At 36.2% G+C, this 19457-nt stretch overlaps 1 pseudogene; it reads right to left on the bottom strand.

Annotated features, from left to right (window-relative positions):
- LOC145130540 (uncharacterized) overlaps positions 1-15735 on the bottom strand; it is a 43809-nt pseudogene extending 28074 nt beyond the window's left edge.
- Between the last annotated feature and the right edge of the window lie 3722 nt (positions 15736-19457).

Below are 19457 nucleotides of genomic sequence, written 5' to 3'. Positions count from 1 at the left end.
GTTTGCTAATTGGTTGTGCATTGATAATGCGTAAACGCATCAGTAACTTGACGTTATAAAACGCATTGTTGTGTATGCTTTGATTAGTGGATAGTAAATGCATATAAGTCGAAGTTTATCTGTTCTTTTTATCCTAAGAGGGTAAAAGCGATATCAGGGCCCCTCGATGATTTGATTTGACTTATGTGTCGGGCCCGGTCAGGACTGAATTGATGTGTTCAATTAAGTTCTATGTCAAATGAATCTGAAGATCGAGAAACCAAAAAATGTTGGACGATAAGTATGACTATGTTCCATGTAATTGTCCGCACGATATCTAGAACAGAGGATTATACGATCCCTTATCTAAAGGACAGGCTACTGATAAGATCAGAGTTCGACAGCATCTTTGAGCGCTACGATTGCTAATTGGATTAGACTTGTATTTATAGTTACTATACTTATCCAAGTGGGAGACTGTTGGATTAGTGTCTAAGCCCGTAACTATATTTGGTAAGTACTTGACCCGGTTGTGCATGGTCCTTTTGGGTTGCCTTCACCATAGCAACTTGACAGGGTGATTTATGAAGAGAGGGTAGATATTATTATATTAATATATTATGAGAATAATATATTAAAGGAATAATTATATTATTTAATTAATATATTAGACATAGATTAATTAGGAATTACTTTGGTGACTAAAAGAGATTAATTAAATAAAGGGACTTAAACTGTCAAATGTGTGATAGTTGTATTTTGGGCTAGGAAACCCTCATGGATAAGGGGTGGACGAAATTGTGGGAAGGATCCCATCAAGATTTCGTCCAAGGCCTTACTCCAGAAGGTTCCATGGGCTGCTTGGTGATTAAGTTGTCCATTAGGGTTTTGGCTGAAACCCTAGAAGCTCATAGTATAAATAGATCCCTTGGGTTGTAGAAATCGGCTACACTTGCTTCCTTGGAACCCTAGAGCCGATTTCATACTTCTCTCCTCTCTCCAAATCATCCTCTTGCTAGTTGGTGTTTGTAAGCCATTAGAGGAGTGACAATTGTGACTCTAAGCTCCAAGACAAGAAGAATCAAGCAAGCTACAAGAGGTAATCATCTAGATATGAGTTTCTTATGTCAAATTCGAATTGTATACACTAGATCTAGGGTTTGCAAGACTTGGATAAATTGCATGTTCAATAGAGAAACCTAGATCCAAGCATTAGGGTTTGTATGTGCACATAGGAAAGTTCTTATAACTCAAACCCATCATAAACAACGTGCCTAGCACTCACCCTATCCTTGAAGATGACATGCCCTTATAAACTTATCATATAGAATAGGAAGTGGTGAAGAAATGATGTAATTACAAGGAGTTTTAGGGGTTTCAACCCCCCCCCCTCCCCAACTATTTATGTAACATCTTCATTTTGGCTTAGAAGTTTATACTTATTTTTATTAGAAAATTTAATATTTTGGACAAGAAAATAAAATAAACATATTTAAATTAAATACAAAATAATTAAATGAAAATGGAAAAGATAAATGATAGAAATAATAATAATAGTAAATATAATAATAATGGTGGAAAATAACTTTATGATGAAATAATTATTAAAGATCATAAATTTAGAAAAATGATTAAAAGGTTTTTTTTTTGAGAAATTAGCGTTGACCCATCATTTAACCCATTAGTTAGTCCAATGGACTACTAAGACTAGAAATGTTACAAAAGTAATGAAGAGGGGCTAGTTGTGAAAATAATAATGTGCTACTGAGTTTTCTAATCAAGTGGTAAATAGTTCATGAAATAAGGAACTTATGAGTTAGATGTGTAAATATTGGCCAAACACTAGAGAGTTGTACCCATTTCTTGCTTCTATTTCACTAGATTGATTTTATGTGGGATGTGAGGAAAGAACATGGTGATTTGAAGATTTATAGGTGAATTAAAGCTTGATTGAGGTGAAATTGAAGTGTTAGAGCTTGAATTTTCCATTAGTGTCTTCAAAAGTGAGAAATATTTAGTCATCTTCTCCATTATATCACCTAAGATTTATGGATTCTTCATAATTTCAAGATTTGTGTTAAGTTATGTTGTTATATTGATGATTTAGACTCTAATATATCATTAGAACATGAATCTGTGGGCATTTCACCATTGAGTTGGTGATTTGAGGATTTAAGCTTCTAGGAGCTCATGAACCCTAGATTCACGGATTTAATGAATAGGTATTTAGAAGACTAAATAGAGATTTCATTTAGCTTATAAATGTGATTTGGATTCCAACTCCAGTAGTTGAAGTCCAAGTCATAGAGCTAGCTTGATGTATATAAGTGTTGGTGAATTTAAGCTTATAATAGAGCTTTACTGGAGGATTTGAAAGCCTAAGACCATGGAACCTTCACTTGAGCTTTAGGATTTTGATTTCCAAGACAAAATTTTCGTTAATGATTATGTTTGTAAGTAATATTGTTGCTACATTGTTCAAATCCATTAATGGAACATTAATGCATCAATAAGAGTTTATAGGTTTAATTATGCAAGTATTTTAATCATAATCTTATCGATGGATATTTGATGCTTACTGGAAAGTTGATGTTATTTGGGAGTATAAACTACGTTGTTAGTGTTGGAATAAGCTTATGCTTTCCTAAATTGAAGCTTAATTATTATTAAAAACCATGTAAAGGTGAAACTGATAGTTATTAGGTTGATAAAATTCAACTTAGGTGAAACTAGTAATTAAAAGAGGCATTGGGGTTAACATGAGAGCATAATACTTCTATAGTTCCACGAGCATTCCTTGAGCTTCTGGAGTATTTAAGCATCTTAATCGTTAATTCATGAGTGGATGCTGATAGAGTATTGAAATCACAAGCTAATGTGTTCTAATATGCTCATATTGTGAAATGTGTGGACTTATGGACAATTTGGAAACTAGGGGACCAAAGTATAATGGCTAATTACATAAAAATCAAAAAAAATTGGACATTCTAGGCTAAACTCATGAGCTTTTATACTTAGTTTTAATATGTCGAGGTCGGTTTATACATTGTCCAAAATCTAAAAATATTGTAACTTGAGTTTGGCTTACCCTTTAGACATCTAGTTGCTTCCATAGCCTTTATATAAGCTTGTAAAGAATATGAAGATTGTAAGATATGTTAAACAACTTTGAAGAGTATTTTGGTTATTGTATAACCCTTTAATGACATTCAGAGTATAACATCACAACAACTCTCAAATCTTGGAATCTACAGGATAATATGTACAATCACGCCTTTTCCTTGACCCGATCCTCAAAAGTACATGAAACATTTAAATCCACAATTGCAAGCCAAATCTTAGTGAGTTCCCCAAAGTATCACATACAACACAACACAACTAATAATAAGACAACCACGGGTTATCAGCAACTCAATTGCAGCAATTTGGGTTATCAGCGACCTCGAGCTATCAGCAGCTCACATACAACAGTTTGGGTTATCAGCAACCCCGAGCTATCAACAACTCACATACAGCATACTATAAAAGTAACACAGTGAGAAAACTCACCTCACGGACAGGTAGAAACCTCTACAACTCACAACACAGAAAGGCAGACACAACGTCCACCTAAACACGTATTCGAAGGTCAATTATTAGCCTATGACCTAAAACCCTTAAATTTGACCCAAGGTCAACTTAGTCAAAAGTCAATGGTCAATAGTCAATTCAACAGACCACCATGTCTTGGTAAAACCCTTGCCACGTTGTGGTCTAAAATAAATCAGTCACGATCCTCGAGCTTGCTACATCGCGGCCAACTGCTTTCCACGTCATGGTAAAGACAATCCAGTCGCGACACAAAATCTTACCACGCCGTGGTTCACCTAGCAGATTAAACTTCTTATTAAGTCCTTAATCCGTTAGGACCAATGCTTAAACTTTCCAGAAGGCTTAATCATGCAAAGATGAGCCATAAAAATCCTAACCTTATGATCCTAAACACTCCATGCAAGCCCTACACCATTTTAGGTCAAAATGGGCAAAAATATGATTGTGTTTCATTGCATGGATCCAAAAAACTCTTTGGCTATAGATCCAAAAGATAAAACTCATTAAGAATACATGATATTGATAAAGTTGCAAGCTTTATCTGAAGTCCTTCTCTCTACTTCCACCAAAACCATAAAAATGGACTAAAATACCAAAATAAGCTAAATCTATGAAGTTAAACCAGCAAGATGGAGATTTGGACACTTATAAAGGTCCACAAAATGCACAAGCTGATGGACCTCTTAAAGAGTCATTTTACAAGCTCCAAGGGATGATACTCTCCTTCCAAAAATGCTACCAAACACACCAAAAATGCTTAAAGGAAAAAAGGGAGGCTAGGGTTTTTGTGTAATAATTCTGGAGGGATGGAGGTTGGGGTTGAAGGAAACCCTAGATCCATCATTCCTTAAATAGGGCACAAAAATCGAGCCATGGAGTTTGGGGCTCATGACGGCGCCACGTCGTGGCACTAATGGACGCCATGTCGTGGTGACAAGGCAATCACCACGCCGTTGTAATCCTATAACCACGTTGTGGTTGGGGCTAAAGGACCAAATCCAAGTCTTTAACTTAATACTCAAGATATAAAGTTCATACCAGGATTCATGTGTACACTTCCAAAATCCTAAACAATGTATTTTGAAATGTATTCAGATAGAAAAGGAAGAATATGACAATCGAGGATGGCGTGGATTTCTAAAAGGTCACTTTTGTTGCAATGATTTTTTAACGGATGTTGTGATATTATGATTGATCAACTCTCATACTCTAAATATTTTGAACTGTAAACTATTTCAAACTAACACTTTGGGACCATATTTTATGTAAGTTACGAATTTAAAGGAAATTAAATGATTTTAACAAATTAATCATTTAAATTAGAAGAACGTTTCATATGGTGGAATGTTTGGCCCCATATCGGTTCACAATTGAATACCGGAGATGAAAATGAAATTTAGTGCATGTCAATCTCGTGATGATTCTAATTTTGCAGTCATAAAACCCAAGAATTGTGCATTGACGTGGTAGACTAACCTCAAACAATAAGCTAGCTCACATGATTTAAACAACTTGTCATGGCACAGATTTCTAGAAAAACTTGAAAGAACATTTTTGCACGGTGGATGGAATTTGGCAGACAGAAAAGATTGCATGGGTTTGAAAAAGGATAATTTGACCATCACGGAGTACAATACAAAACTATTGATATCATGACCTTTGCAAAGAGACCAGTATCGAATGAGGAGACTAAGTTTAGTTAATATTTCAAGGAATTACCATGGAGATATTGGCTATCAAGTCTCCATAAGTTAAACATATCCCTAGATTTGGCTATGATAAAATCTATAAAGATTGAGAACTCTCATGTAAAATAAGGATAATGAGAATCAAGACAAAGACACCAACATAAGGGCGGAGAAAGTTTGGACACCAATACCAAATAGAAGGAGGAAGTTTGAGCAAAATGATATAATTGAGTACCCAAATAAGGAGTCAAGGGTGATACATGATATTACTTTCTTAAGATATTGAAACAAAGAAATTATGAAAAGTCATGTACACATGAAGGCCGAAAATTTTACAATTGCCAAGAATTTGGACACATAGCATGTAGCCCCTAGTTTTCATAGGAAGATGATATTCATGGTGGAATAAAGAAGGAAGAACATCCTAATGAAATGAGATCCACCTAGCAAATGATTAACGAAGCAGCCCGTGAAGATGCAGTTACTAGTAGTTATTTTTTTTTTACAATTTTATGTCGAGTATTAAATCTTGCAGAACTTAGACCAATCTTATTGGAGGAACCTTTATGATTAGTTTTAAAACATTAGAAATTCCCATGATATTACCATCCTAGATTCTTGTACGGATGTTTTATGGTATTGGGCAATTGTTTAGTTCGACTTTTAGGATTTTGAGTTTTAATTTGAGATTTTATTTTATTATTTAAAGATATTGAATTTAATATATGAAAAATCCTAAGGAATTGTAAATACAATATGCACAAGGAAGTATATTATTATATGAATACCTAAGGTTGAAATTAGGACCAGAGCATAATTTTAGATAGTTATTTTTTCATACTGAAACGTTTTTTAGTCATAATATGTCATTAATAGCGACTAAATAATAAACACGCTGTACTAGATTTCAGTTTCTTTATCACTTATTCCAAATAAGGATTTAACAAGTTGATTATAAATGACAAACTAGACCTAGTCATAAATTATAAACATATAACTGAATTATAAACATAAAAGCAATAGAAATAAATTTAACCAATCATTATACAAACGTTTGTGATATTTGCCCAAGATTTGTTCACTAACTCGATAATCATAAAAAACTAAATTAATGCATTTTTCATATTTATTTTATTTAGATACATTAATAATATAATAATACTATTTTCATTTAAGTGGTGTAATTGAAAACAGTTGAGAAAACTCAGCACTTTAGATACAAGACTTTTGACTTTGACGCAAACTTCAATTCATTAAGCCTTATTTGTTGGGGGAGAGACCGATTTAAGTCAACTTTAACTTTATAATTTGCTTAATTTAGCATACAACAAAATTACAATATAACTACTTATTTTTGCTTAATTTATAATTTGGTAATCAAATTTCAAATATATCACTTAAATGATTCAGCTATTTAAAATCATAATAAAAAACACCCAACTAGGGGTGAGCATTTGGACCGGTGGACCGGACCGGACCGGTGAACCGGACCGGATCGTTTTTTTGGACCCCCGGGCCGGTTCTCGGTTCTAGGAATCCATCAAAATCGGTCCGGTTTTTTTCCCGGTCCGGTCCGGTTTTTACCGGGTTTAGAACCGGTTGGACCTGATTTTAAAAAAAAATTGTAATCTGTGAATATTTTTAAACAACCATAACTCATTCATTTTAAGTTGGATTGACACGCGGTTTTTTCCAACATTTAATTTACAGTTTGTAGATGAATTTAGACTATAATTTTGTTGATTTTGTTATTATATTCAATGAGTTACGGTCTTTCAAAGTTGAGCTATCAAAGTTGAAAGTTTTCAGTTTTTCAGCAACATTTTTAAAATTTTGTAATCTGCGAAAATTTTTAAACAACCATAACTCATTCGTTTTAAGTCGTATTGACACGCGTTTTTTTCCAACGTTTAATTTACAGTTTGTAGATGAATTTAGACTATAACTTTGTTGACTTTGGTTATATATTCAATGAGTTAAAGTCTTTCAAAGTTGAACTATCAAAGCTGAAAATTTTCAGCTTTTCAGCAAGATTTTTAAAATTTTATAATCTGTGAAATTTTTTAAACAACCATAACTCATTCGTTTTAAGTCGGATTGACTTGAGGTTTTTTCCAACATTTAGTTTACAGTTTGTAGATAAATTTAGACTATAATTTTGTTGATTTTGGTATTATATTCAGTGACTTACAATCCTTCAAAGTTGAGCTATCAAAGCTGAAATATTTCAACTTTTTAACTATTATTTTAGACTATAATTCTGAATTTTATGTATCTTTGACATATAAATCATATGAAAGGGATCTTGGTGAACTTGATTTATATGTTAGTTGCTTTTATTTGGAAAATTAGTTTTGCAAGTTATAATATTATAACATCAAGGTAGATTAGTTATGCATGAAACGGAAACGTAATCATTTTTACAAGTTGTATCGTATCAAACCCAATAACATATTCGTTTTAACGAGTTCTATCAAACCCAAAAACTTATTTTAACGACTTGTACTCTATGCAATTAAAGTTGTACCGGTCAAAACGGGTCCAAGAACCGAAAAACCCGGACCTGGACCCGGACCCGGACCCGGACACGGACACGGACACGACTCATCCGGTCCGGTCCATGGTCCATAATATTCTCCATAACCGGTCCGGTCCAAGAGTCGGTCCGGTCCGGTTCGGTCCAAATGCTCACCCCTACACCCAACCATTCAACTTTATCGCTATGTTACATGAGTTGTGTCAAAATTAGCCCAAAAATAATCACTTTTTGAAAATATTGAACCTATAATAACCAGTTTATTATAATCTCTTGAATCTCAAATAACAAAAGGATTTCACACTTCTATTATATCACATACTATGTTTGATACTTACATAGAACATAGAATTTCGACGGACTTATTTACAATGAAGGGACACCTATATATGCATCTCCTAACCGATAATAATTGTCACATCGGATAGTTGATAACCGTAATCAACTTAATATAACAATAACTAACCAAGTAACTAACCAACTAATATTAACGGGGTTAAGTCTAGAATATAATTTCTAACATATCCCTTAATCTAAACTTTCACATGCCAAGCTTTTCTTTCATCTGTTGAATATTCCAACCTCTAATTAATGCTTTAGTGAAAACATCGGCCACCTGATTAGTTGATGTGCATAATTCGATCTCAACTTCACCATTATCAACAAGCTCCGAGATGAAGTGGTACTTAATTCGAATATGTTTGTTTCTTTCGTGAATGACGGGGGTTCTTAGTTAGCGCAATCAATGATTTTTTTTTAAACGGCAAATCTAACCTACTCCTAAACCACTCCTTAAATCCACATATGTCCACGACGAGACTTGAACCCTCAACTTCAAGGAGGGAGGGCAACACCGGATACCGCTGGGCTAGTATCAATGATTTGTTATCACATGAAATCGTGGTAGCATATGTTTGGGCAAAAAAGCTTTTCAAATACTCCTCTTACCAGCATAACTTGGAACGTACAAAGGACATTGCCATGTCTCAGGCTCGGTTGAGGACAAGGATGTAGATTGTAACACAAAAAATATGACTTGCTTGAAATCGAGGCAAGGGTTAGAACAAATGAAGAAATCGGTAGGGGTATGTATGGGGCGGTTTGGTTCGGTTATTGATAAAAACCGAACCATAAGCATTACAATTTGTTAATGTATTTCGATAACCATTGGGTAGCGATTAATATTGATTTTGGTTAACGGTTTTAGTCGCTTAATGGTTATGGTTAGTGGTTAATATCCGTTTACCATAATTGTCAAAGATAGCATAAAAATAAAAATACTTTTACTATAAAAATTCAATATATATATATATATATATATATATATATATATATATATATATATATATATATATATATATATATATATATATATATATATATATATATAAACTCCATTGCTATAAAAAGTGAATGATTGTGTATATATGTTTCTATTGATAAAAGATTACATATTCTATCTAATTCCAAATAATTACCCTTTAAATTTTCAATTCCTAATATAATTACATACCATATATTTAATATTATATTATATTAAAAATATTTATTTATATTATTGGTTCGGTTCAGTTTATAATGGTTCGATTTGAGATGAAAACCATAACTAAACCATATATATTCGGTTAATCAAAATTAGAAACCACACCATATCTTTTAGTAATGGTTCGGTTAAAATGGTTTGGTTATATCGGATAATTTGGTTATGGTTCGATTTTTTGGTTAATATTCTCATCCCTAGAAATCGGAATTGAGAGAGAGGAGAAGATTGCTTAATTGCTAAGCTCTTATCGATAAAAAAAATAAAAGACAATAACATCTATTTATAGGACAAAAAAAGACTTCTAAACTTCATCAACAAGCTAACTTGGAAAATAAGCAAAAGACATCTAATACAATTCAAATTACTACTTACCATAATTAAAATAAACCTTCCTAAATGTGGATTATTCCAACATTCTCCCCTTAATCCAGAACCTTCACGTCTTTTACTCCAAGCAGCTTTCGTATTTCTTCAAACTTCACTTTGTTCATCAGCTTAGTCAAAATGTCTACCTTATGCTCATTAGTACTCACATGTTTTACTACAAAATTGTATCTTTCTATATGCTCACGAATGAAGTGATAACTTGTGTCAATGTGTTTACTTCTTCCATGAAAGACTCGATTTTTCATCAAATCCAAAGTTGACTTGTTATCCACATTCAACTCAAATGGACCAAGTTTTCTTCCAGTTAACACACCAAGCACCAAAGGGCCTTTGGCCTAGCGGTAACGAGTGACTCTCTCGAATGAGATGTCATGGGTTCAAGTCTCATTAGGAGACATAGGTGGTGTTTAGGAGTTGATTAGGAGTAAATTATTTTGTCGTTTCAAAAAAAACACACCAAGCAACCTAATTATCCATATGCCTTGACATGTTGAATTATTAGCTGCCATAAATTACGCTTCACATCATGACAATACAACACACTTTTGCTTTTGTGAACACACTTGTTATCCACATTTAACTCAAATGGACCAAGTTTTCTTCTAGGTAACACACCAAGCAACCTACTTATCCATATGCCTTGACACGTTGAATTATTAGCTACCATAAATTATGCTTCACATGATGACAATGAAACACACTACTGTTTTCGTGAAAACCAAGTAACAAGATTGTTGTCCAAGTAAAACAGCATTCCATTTGTACTTCTTATGTCTTTAGCATCTCGTGCTAGATCACTATCAGTGTATCCAATCCTCCCATTCTTCCCACCTTTCGTATATGACAAGCCATATTTCATAGTTCCTTTAACATACCTTAGTACGTGTTTCATAACTAGTTTGTGTTGCTTGGTTGGTTTCTTCATGAAGCGAATCATAATGCCTACAGAGTAAGCTATGTCGGTTCATGTGTGAGTAAGATATCATAGCCTTCCTATAATGCTTCGATATGAGGTAGGTTTCACGAGTTCACATTTTTCATCCTTTGTCAATTATAGCTTTGACTCCATGGGGGTACCGACAAGGATTACAATCAAACATTCCAGCCTTCTTTAAGATGGTGTTAGCACAATTTGTTTGTCTCAAAGTGAGACCATTTTTATGTTGATTAACCTCGATGCCTAAATAGTAAGATAGCATCCTAAGGTCACTCATTTTAAATTACTTGCTCATTTGTTGTTTGAACTTCATTATCTCATCCTTGTGACTTACGGTGACAATAAGATCATCAACATAGACACTAATTATTAGTATGCTCCCCTTCTTTTTCTTCGTGTAAACGGCATACTATTGTGGACACCTTTCAAACCCCATCTCTTTCGAAGCCCCCGGTGTTCGATGGAGTTTAGGTTCTGATCATTGCGATGAGTTGGTTATGTGATTCTAAGCGGTGCTTCTTTACATGCTCCTGTAGGGGTGAGCATTTGGACCGAACCGGACCGGACCGGCTCTTGGACCGGACCGGTTATGGAGAATATTGTGGACCGTGGACCGGACCGGATGAGTCGTGTCCATGTCCGGGTCTGGGTCCAGGTTCGGGTTTTCCGGTTCTTGGACCCGTTTGGACCGGTACAACTTTAATTGCATAGAATACAATTCGTTAAAATAAGTTTTTTGGTTTGATAGAACTCGTTACAACAAATATATTGTTGGGTTTGATACGATACAACTTGTAAAAATGATTATGTTTCCGTTTCATGCATAAGTAATCTACCTTGATGTTATAATATTATAACTTGCAAAATTAATTTTCCAAATAAAAGCAACTAACATATAGATCAAGTTCACCAAGATCCCTTTCATATGAATCAAGTTCACCAACACTGTAACTTATTGAATATAATACCAAAATCAACAAAATTATAGTCTAAATTCATCTACAAACTATAAATTAAACGTTGGAAAAAACCGCATGTCAATCCGACTTAAAACGAATGAGTTATGGTTGTTTAAAAATTTTCACAGATTATAAAATTATAAAAATGTTGTTGAAAAGCTGAAACTTTTCAGCTTTAATAGCTCAACTTTGAAGGATTGTAACTCACTGAATATAATATTAAAATCAACAAAATTATAGTCTAAATTCATCTACAAATTGTAAACTAAATTTTAGAAAAAACCGTAGGTCAATCCGACTTAAAACGAATGAGTTATGGTTGTTTAAAAATATTCACAGATTACAAAATTTTAAAAATCTTGCTGAAAAGCTGAAAATTTTCTGCTTTGATAGCTCAACTTTGAAAGACTGTAACTCATTGAATATAATATCAAAATCAACAAAATTATAGTCTAAATTCATCTACAAACAGTAAATTAAACGTTGGAAAAAACCGTGTGTCAATCAGACTTAAAACGAATGAGTTATGGTTGTTTAAAAGTTTTCACAGATTACAAAATTTAAAAAATGTTGCTGAAAAGCTGAAATTTTTCAGCTTTGATAGCTCAACTTCGAAAGACTGTAACTCATTGAATATAATATCAAAATCAATAAAATTATAGTCAAAATTAAACGTTGGTAAAAACCGTGTGTCAATCCGACTTAAAACGAATGAGTTATGGCTGTTTAAAAAAATTCACAGATTACAAAAAAAAAAAAAAATCGGGTCCAACCGGTTCTAAACCCGGTAAAAACCGGACCGGGCCGGTTTTGATGGATTCCTAGAACCGAGAACCGGCCCGGGGGTCAAAAAAACGGTCCAGTCCGGTCCGCTCCGGTCCACCGGTCCAAATGCTCACCCCTATATGTGGTAGCTGCAGCAACAACAGCCTCAGAAAGTGTCGCATAACGATCGTCGAAAAGTTCAATCATGTCAGTCTTGATAAACCCAAACAACTCTGGTATCTTTTACCGGACAGCAGTAACAACCTCAGCATAAATCAATTTCCTAATCTGATCCTTAGCCAACCCTGGCCTATCCTGATCGCCCGCTCCGACTCCTAAACTTGATCCCCTCGTGAGCATCATATTGAAAATAAACTAGAAAATATCAGACAAGACGCATTTCATACCATATGAGCTATTCTAAATAACGAAACCCTAGGGGCTGTGACTTCCCTGCTACATGTATGGGTCCTATTCTTCCGGTAGTACGGGCCCATACTACCTTCCACATCTACCTGTATTTATCTCAGAAGATCATCACAACAACCCTAACATCACACACTAGGGTATGCATACATCCTATCCTTACTCCATAGAGAATGGCTAAACACTCCTCAAGTGGTTCGCTGCTCATACATAAACCCATCCATGAAACTTCCATCAACCTTGCAACACTCTCATATGATAATCATAAATAACACTGGATCATATAGGCAGTCAAATACTTGATCCTACCCCAAGCGCTTCATCAGACCAAAACAGGAAATAAGGCTAAACCAAACATTCTCAGGCTATAGAATCTTAGTTATGTACAACTATGATGCATACACTAAGCAACTACATTAATGATGTCAATTACATACAATAAATAATCCTATGCTATCAGGCATCACATATCAGGCAATTTTATCGTGCAATTCCTGAAGATCCCAAGCCTACCACTAGCATGTTGTTCTAACATAAACATAATATCAAATAACAGTGTGGGTAACTTGGGGTATACTTTCTTGCTCCGGCTGATCGGACACATCGCATCCTTCATTGGTTACTTTTGAAAACAGTTTTGAAATCCATTTTAAAAGCTTTTGCAGTTCCCTAGTTTGAGTCTGGATTCACACGAATGTCCATCCAATTCTCTCAAACCAAGGCTCTGATACCAACTTGTAGCACTCCAAAAATCACCAAAATTTAAAAAAATTTAAAATTAACCATTAACCATCATTATTTAAAAAAAGAGCCATTGTTTCAAAAGTAAAGTCATATCAGAGTGTCCTAAAAATCCATATCATAGAAATAGGATGATGTGCACGATCAAATCTTCGCTTTCCCACGATCCTCAGAAGTACCTGAAACAATAAACTAAAATTGTAAGCCAAAGCTTAGTGAGTTTACCCCAAAGTACCAACACACTACATAACAAACAAAGCATGCAAACATAAGCCTTCAGCCTGACTGGACCGCCTCGCAGGGCCTACAGCCTATCTGTACCGCTCTTCGGGCCTTCAGCATGACTGGACCGCCTCGCAGGACCTACAGCCTATCCGGACCGCCCCGGGTGTCTTGGCCTTCAGCACAAAGCAGGACCGCCTCAACCCAACCACAATATGCCGACATATATAACAGGTAAACATAAACACAGAACCAGCAAATACAGATAATCATACAGATCTACTAATCAACCAATACTAGCATAGCACTATCCTAACCAGGATAAATAATCTAGTGGGTCGGCATTGGTGCCTTCGACCCACGAGTACAGTGAGGAAAACTCACCTCTCAGTCTGAATGCAAGTTGACTAAATATCTGCTCCGAAGACCGGCTCTACTTGACACGTATTTTCCAAAATATTTCCCAACTAAAATTAATACCAAATTTCCCAAAATACCCTTTGGTCAAGATTGGTCAAACCCAACAAACCAGCCAAGTCAACCCAGCCAAGTCGACCCAGCCTTATACGCGGGGCATACACAGATGTACACAAGGCGTACTCTATTTGACCGAGGAGTCGGGGTGAAGACCGCGTACGTGCAACGTACCCTTTGGTACGCCCAGCGTATGCGCCTGGTCAGCAACCCCTTCTTAAAAGGGCTTAATACCTTAACACTTTTCGTCCAAAACTAGATCCAAGTCCAAAATGTTGTCCTTGACCATAAAGTTTCCAACTTTATGGTCTTGCATGGCCAATAAGTGCTTAACACTAAAAACCCCAACATCTTAAACCATTAAGACCACCACACTCATGCAAGGAGAAGAACTAAGAGCCAAGATCATATTTTTATCACTCTAACTACCCTAAAACGTCCAAAAGGAAAAATAATTGGGTATTGGGTAGCTCATACCCAAAAGGACCAAGAAGTTGGGGCTAAAAAGCCAAAACTTTGAACATAAGCAAGATCTAATGATAGGATCTTCAAGTTCAAAACTGTATACCTCAAAATGAAGCTTGGGGTGAGGTGTTACTGGATCTATGAGGTCTTGGCCTTCCAAGCTGATGCTTCTTTCTTCACCTTGCTTCAAAGGCACTACAAAACAAACTTTTAAGCTCAAAGTAACACACACACGGGATTAGGGTTGCATAGGACAAAATGAGGGTTGGAGACTAGTAAAGGAGTGAGCACTTGAAAGTTAATAATGTTTATATAGGGTCCAAACCTTAAAAATTAGGGTTTTGTGGATCACACACGTACGCCCCGCGTACGCTAGGTACGCCCAACGTAGGTGAGTCCGCCACAAAATTACAAAAAAGCCACTATGGGCCATTTTTTCTCATGTACAAGGACTAAAATGCAATAACTCTTCATACTTCGGGTTAAAATTGAAAATACCTCATCATCGGAGTGTTACACATAATGCTAGAAAACGCAATTCTAACGTAATAATATCAAAATAAGCTTTTTTTAACTTTTTAGATTTTTTTCTATTTTAGACCATTTTTCAAGTCTCTATTTTTTTCAATTTTTATCTTTTTCTCAAATGTTTAATCTTTTTAAGCTAGCATGCTATGTTTTTTTCCTTATTCGACCCCCTATCCCGCACATATTTCATACAATGTCCTCATTGTATGCATAAATAATAAACCACATAGAAAGCTAAAAGGGTGAAAAAGGAACAGACTCCCATTGGATAGTAGTGATGAGATCGTATTCAAATGTAGTGGGTAGTCGTTGACATCTCATACAAATACTAGAAAAATGGAATTCTAAACTGCTACGAAAATGAATGGATCATGTACCAAGTAAGCGGACTTTGACATGCTTGCACAATATAGTGAAAGGGTGTGAGAGCAAGTATCGCGTTGTAGTAAAGTGGTGACCACGGTGTGGTGATGAGGTATTAACTGGGTTATCATCGTGATCAAAAACATCACCACGACCTTCATAGTCTCTAATTTCCTAATTTGAAGATTATGTTCATCAAAATGTGTCAAGGTGCAAAGCATATTTGGTGTCAACACACCGTATGACTTGGCCAATCTAGTAAAAAAATGTCCCCTATAAATAGGACTCCGAGTTCTAATTTGGGTTGCTCTTTTGAACAAAAAGTGGGTTGTCACGTATAAAATATTGCAAAAGAACCACGGGGTGACGATTCTCCAAAGGTAAAATAAATCAGTATTTGGGACCTCTTCCCACCCATTTTATGATTAACGGTATACAATACCAAATGGTGGATGAAATGGTGCACAGCAAGCATATAGAACTTTCAACCGAAGTCCTCGGGTTATACACCACATTTGCTATAGCCGCCCAAACCTCGTGATGCACAAAATTCTACGGAGGTGCCCAAAGTGTATTGTCAAAGAATATCGAAAAATTTGGGCTCCAGATTTCCACCTCACTGTGAATATCCAAAGGCACACCAAATTCCCTCAAACTACATTCCCGACTTTGCGGACCTAGTCGGAAAGAAATTGCTCGTCGGTTTGACATCTCAGAAGTATTCTCTTCAAAATGAAGAGTCGCGAAGAATTCCAACCATAACTCCATGTGAACAGGCTTGGATATATGAAACACTTTCCACCACCCTCGACTCCCTAAAACCGAAACCTTCTCCTTGAAACGTCTTATCTAAATATGTGTTGAGTAGTTTAACCATTCCCAATCTAGCTTGTTTGTCACCTCTATATCACGCCTTCTTAGTCATTCCAACCGCTCATTATACTTCGACAATTGGTCCTCCAGTAAAGATCTTGAGAATTGCAAATTTTCATGCAACGGTGCTTCGTTCGGATCCTCTTGAAGAATTTGTAGTTTTTGTTGATTCCTTTGCCTCTTGTTAGCCATTTGGATCCTGAAAAACAAAAGATTTATAATATCAATACTCAAAATCATAATTAGAAGCAAACAAAATAACCCACTAATCAGGTCACCAAGTTGTGACACCTTGAGTACCACGTCGCGGTCAATGAATAGCAGCAATCCGGACATATATTAAACACTTAATCACCATATAAATCCAAAGGGATTTTTATTCGCTAGTGTATGTAACAATTAAGTATACTAATTCCACCAAAATCATAGCATACAACCATAAATCGACGAAAACCCTAGAAATCGAAATACCTTAAATCTTAATGTTCCAGTTAAATCAAAGTAAAATTTGAACAATATACATATCTTGGTAGTCAATTAACCACGCATGCAAGGAAAATCGACGCGTGAAAGCAATAACTTTCGAACTCAAAAGAATCATAGTGTTGTAGTATACAAATGAGGATGTAAAAAGTGAAAAATGAATTATAGTTCAGTGAATATTACCTGATATGTGAAACCGCGTTGTGGTGGAACACGTACCACGCCATGGTTATGGTTTTTTTACTGACCTCTGATCGCAATTTAAGAACTTGTCGTACCGTGGTTATTGGGATACCACGCCGCGGTGTAACGTCCCAAAAATTAAGACCAAAAATTTCAATTTTTAGAATAATAATACCATCTTTCAAAACGTATTCATAAGACCACAATAGAATCAATTTATAACCCAAAACATCCAAATACATTAGAGTCAAATAAAATGCGGAACAGTGTGGTGTGTGCGATGCGATCACCCCGAGCTCTTCCCCTTGGATCCAGAAGTACCTGAAACATAAACTGAAAACCGTAAGCATGAAGCTTAGTGAGTTCCCCAAAACACCACATGCCATACATATCAAACATATAACCGGCCCCGCCCGGCATCGAGGCCCGCTCGGAACAGATATGTCAGAAATATGAGATGTGTCCCGCCTCATCACATTCAATAGGCCCCGCCTAGCAACGGGACCCGCCCAGTATACATATAAACACATAAACACATGCAAGAATCACAAAGATAAATAACATACAATATACTCATCAGGCCCCGCCTGGCATCGGGCCTCGCCCAGTATACGTATCAAATATCTTACATGCAAGAGTCACGCAGACAACTAGCATCCCAATCATAATAAACTATGGGCCGACATTGGTGCCTTCGACCCACCAAGCACAGTGAGGAAACTCACCTCAAGCTGTTGAATATCTCAGATAAAGTTCGGACTGCCGATCCAGAAAAATCCCCACGCTAGCATCATCAAATAATACCCAATTAATAATTGGTCCACATCCCGTAGTTGGAATCCTAGTCTGATTGTCCAACACTCAGGGTAAAAGTCCATTTTACCCTTTCCTCACTTGGCCCAAAATCTGAGGCTCAATCCAATAGCACCAAAAAAGCCCAATATTGCCCAACTTCCTAATTAGGCCCAAAACCCATCACGGGCCTAATTCCAAGAAGATTCAAGGCCTAGCAATGGCCCAAATATCAGAAGGCTAATGGCCCAATAGGGCGGCCCAAAACTCTTCTAGCCTAAAAGTGGTCCAAACCAATAAAGTCAACTGAATTCAAGGTTGTTGAGTACGCCTGACGTACTCAGGCTTACGCCCCCATTCTACCTCGGTGGCCAGTACGTGCAATGTACGAGCTGGGTACGCCCAGTGTACAACACAATTGACCACCTTCACCATTAAGTGCTTAAACGATTAAGCCATTATGTCCGAGTCTCATATCTGGTCCCTAATGATGTCTTAACACGTAAAGTTGGCAACTCTACTCCTATGCATGACTTAATGGGACCCAAAACTCAAAGAGAACTATAATAAGGATCCTAACACATGCATGGACCAATATAACTCATAAAGATTGCATTTTTATGGACAAGGGACCTCAAAGGTGATAAGATCTCCCATCCATCGCTTATGGAGTAGACCATACTCTCAAATATGGCCTAAAGGACTCAAAAATGCACAAATAAAGCCCTAAATTGGATCTAGCATAAGGAACCATCAAGTTGAGAGCTTTATACCTCAAATAGCTTGCAAAGTTGATTATGATTCTGTAAGCCACACCAAAGCAGCCTCCAAGTGTTCTTCTTCCTTCAAATCACCAAAAACACCACCAAAACTCACTTCCAAGCTCAAATCTCACAAATGGCAATTAGGGTTTAGAGAGGTGGAGGTTGGTCATAAAGAATTCCAAGGGTGTCATAAGGTGTTTAAATATGGCACAAACCCTAAAAATTAGGGTTTGCCCCTGTATAGCGTGCGCCCAACATATGTGGGTACCTTCGCGTCCAACCCTCGAGCCAGTACGCCCATCGTACTCATAGAGTACGCCCAACATACCCGGCTAGGGACTAAATTGCAAAGATTTTCTAAAACGAAGGGCTTAAAGCGAAAAGTCTGAAATGCAGTGTTACATGCGGTATCGAGGATTTTTAGACCGAAATTTTTTCCATCAAAAGTTGATTGTTACCACACCCCACACTTGTTGTTGCCTTGCCCACACATGAACCATTTTGGAAAAAAAAATGAGTGAAATAACCCTAAGTGTAACATCCCGATGTTCAGGTACTTCTAAATTTATCCCTTTAAGTTTATTATATGAAATTTTGGTCCCTAAGTCCAAGAGAATGTGTCTTGAAGCCCTAGTGGCATTCTCGTAAGTTTGGGCAGGAGAAGTACGCCAAGTGTACATGTGTGTACGTTGAGCGTACTAGGGCACACCCTAGTACGCTGGGCATACACTTATATACGTGGGGCATACTAAATAAAG

The sequence above is a fragment of the Lactuca virosa genome, chromosome 8, assembly GCF_052849685.1.
Source record: "Lactuca virosa cultivar CGN04683 chromosome 8, Lactuca_virosa_CGN04683_v6, whole genome shotgun sequence".
NCBI lineage: Eukaryota > Viridiplantae > Streptophyta > Magnoliopsida > Asterales > Asteraceae > Lactuca > Lactuca virosa.
Note: the sequence above shows the minus strand (reverse complement) of the source record. Positions and strands in the feature narration are given on the sequence as shown.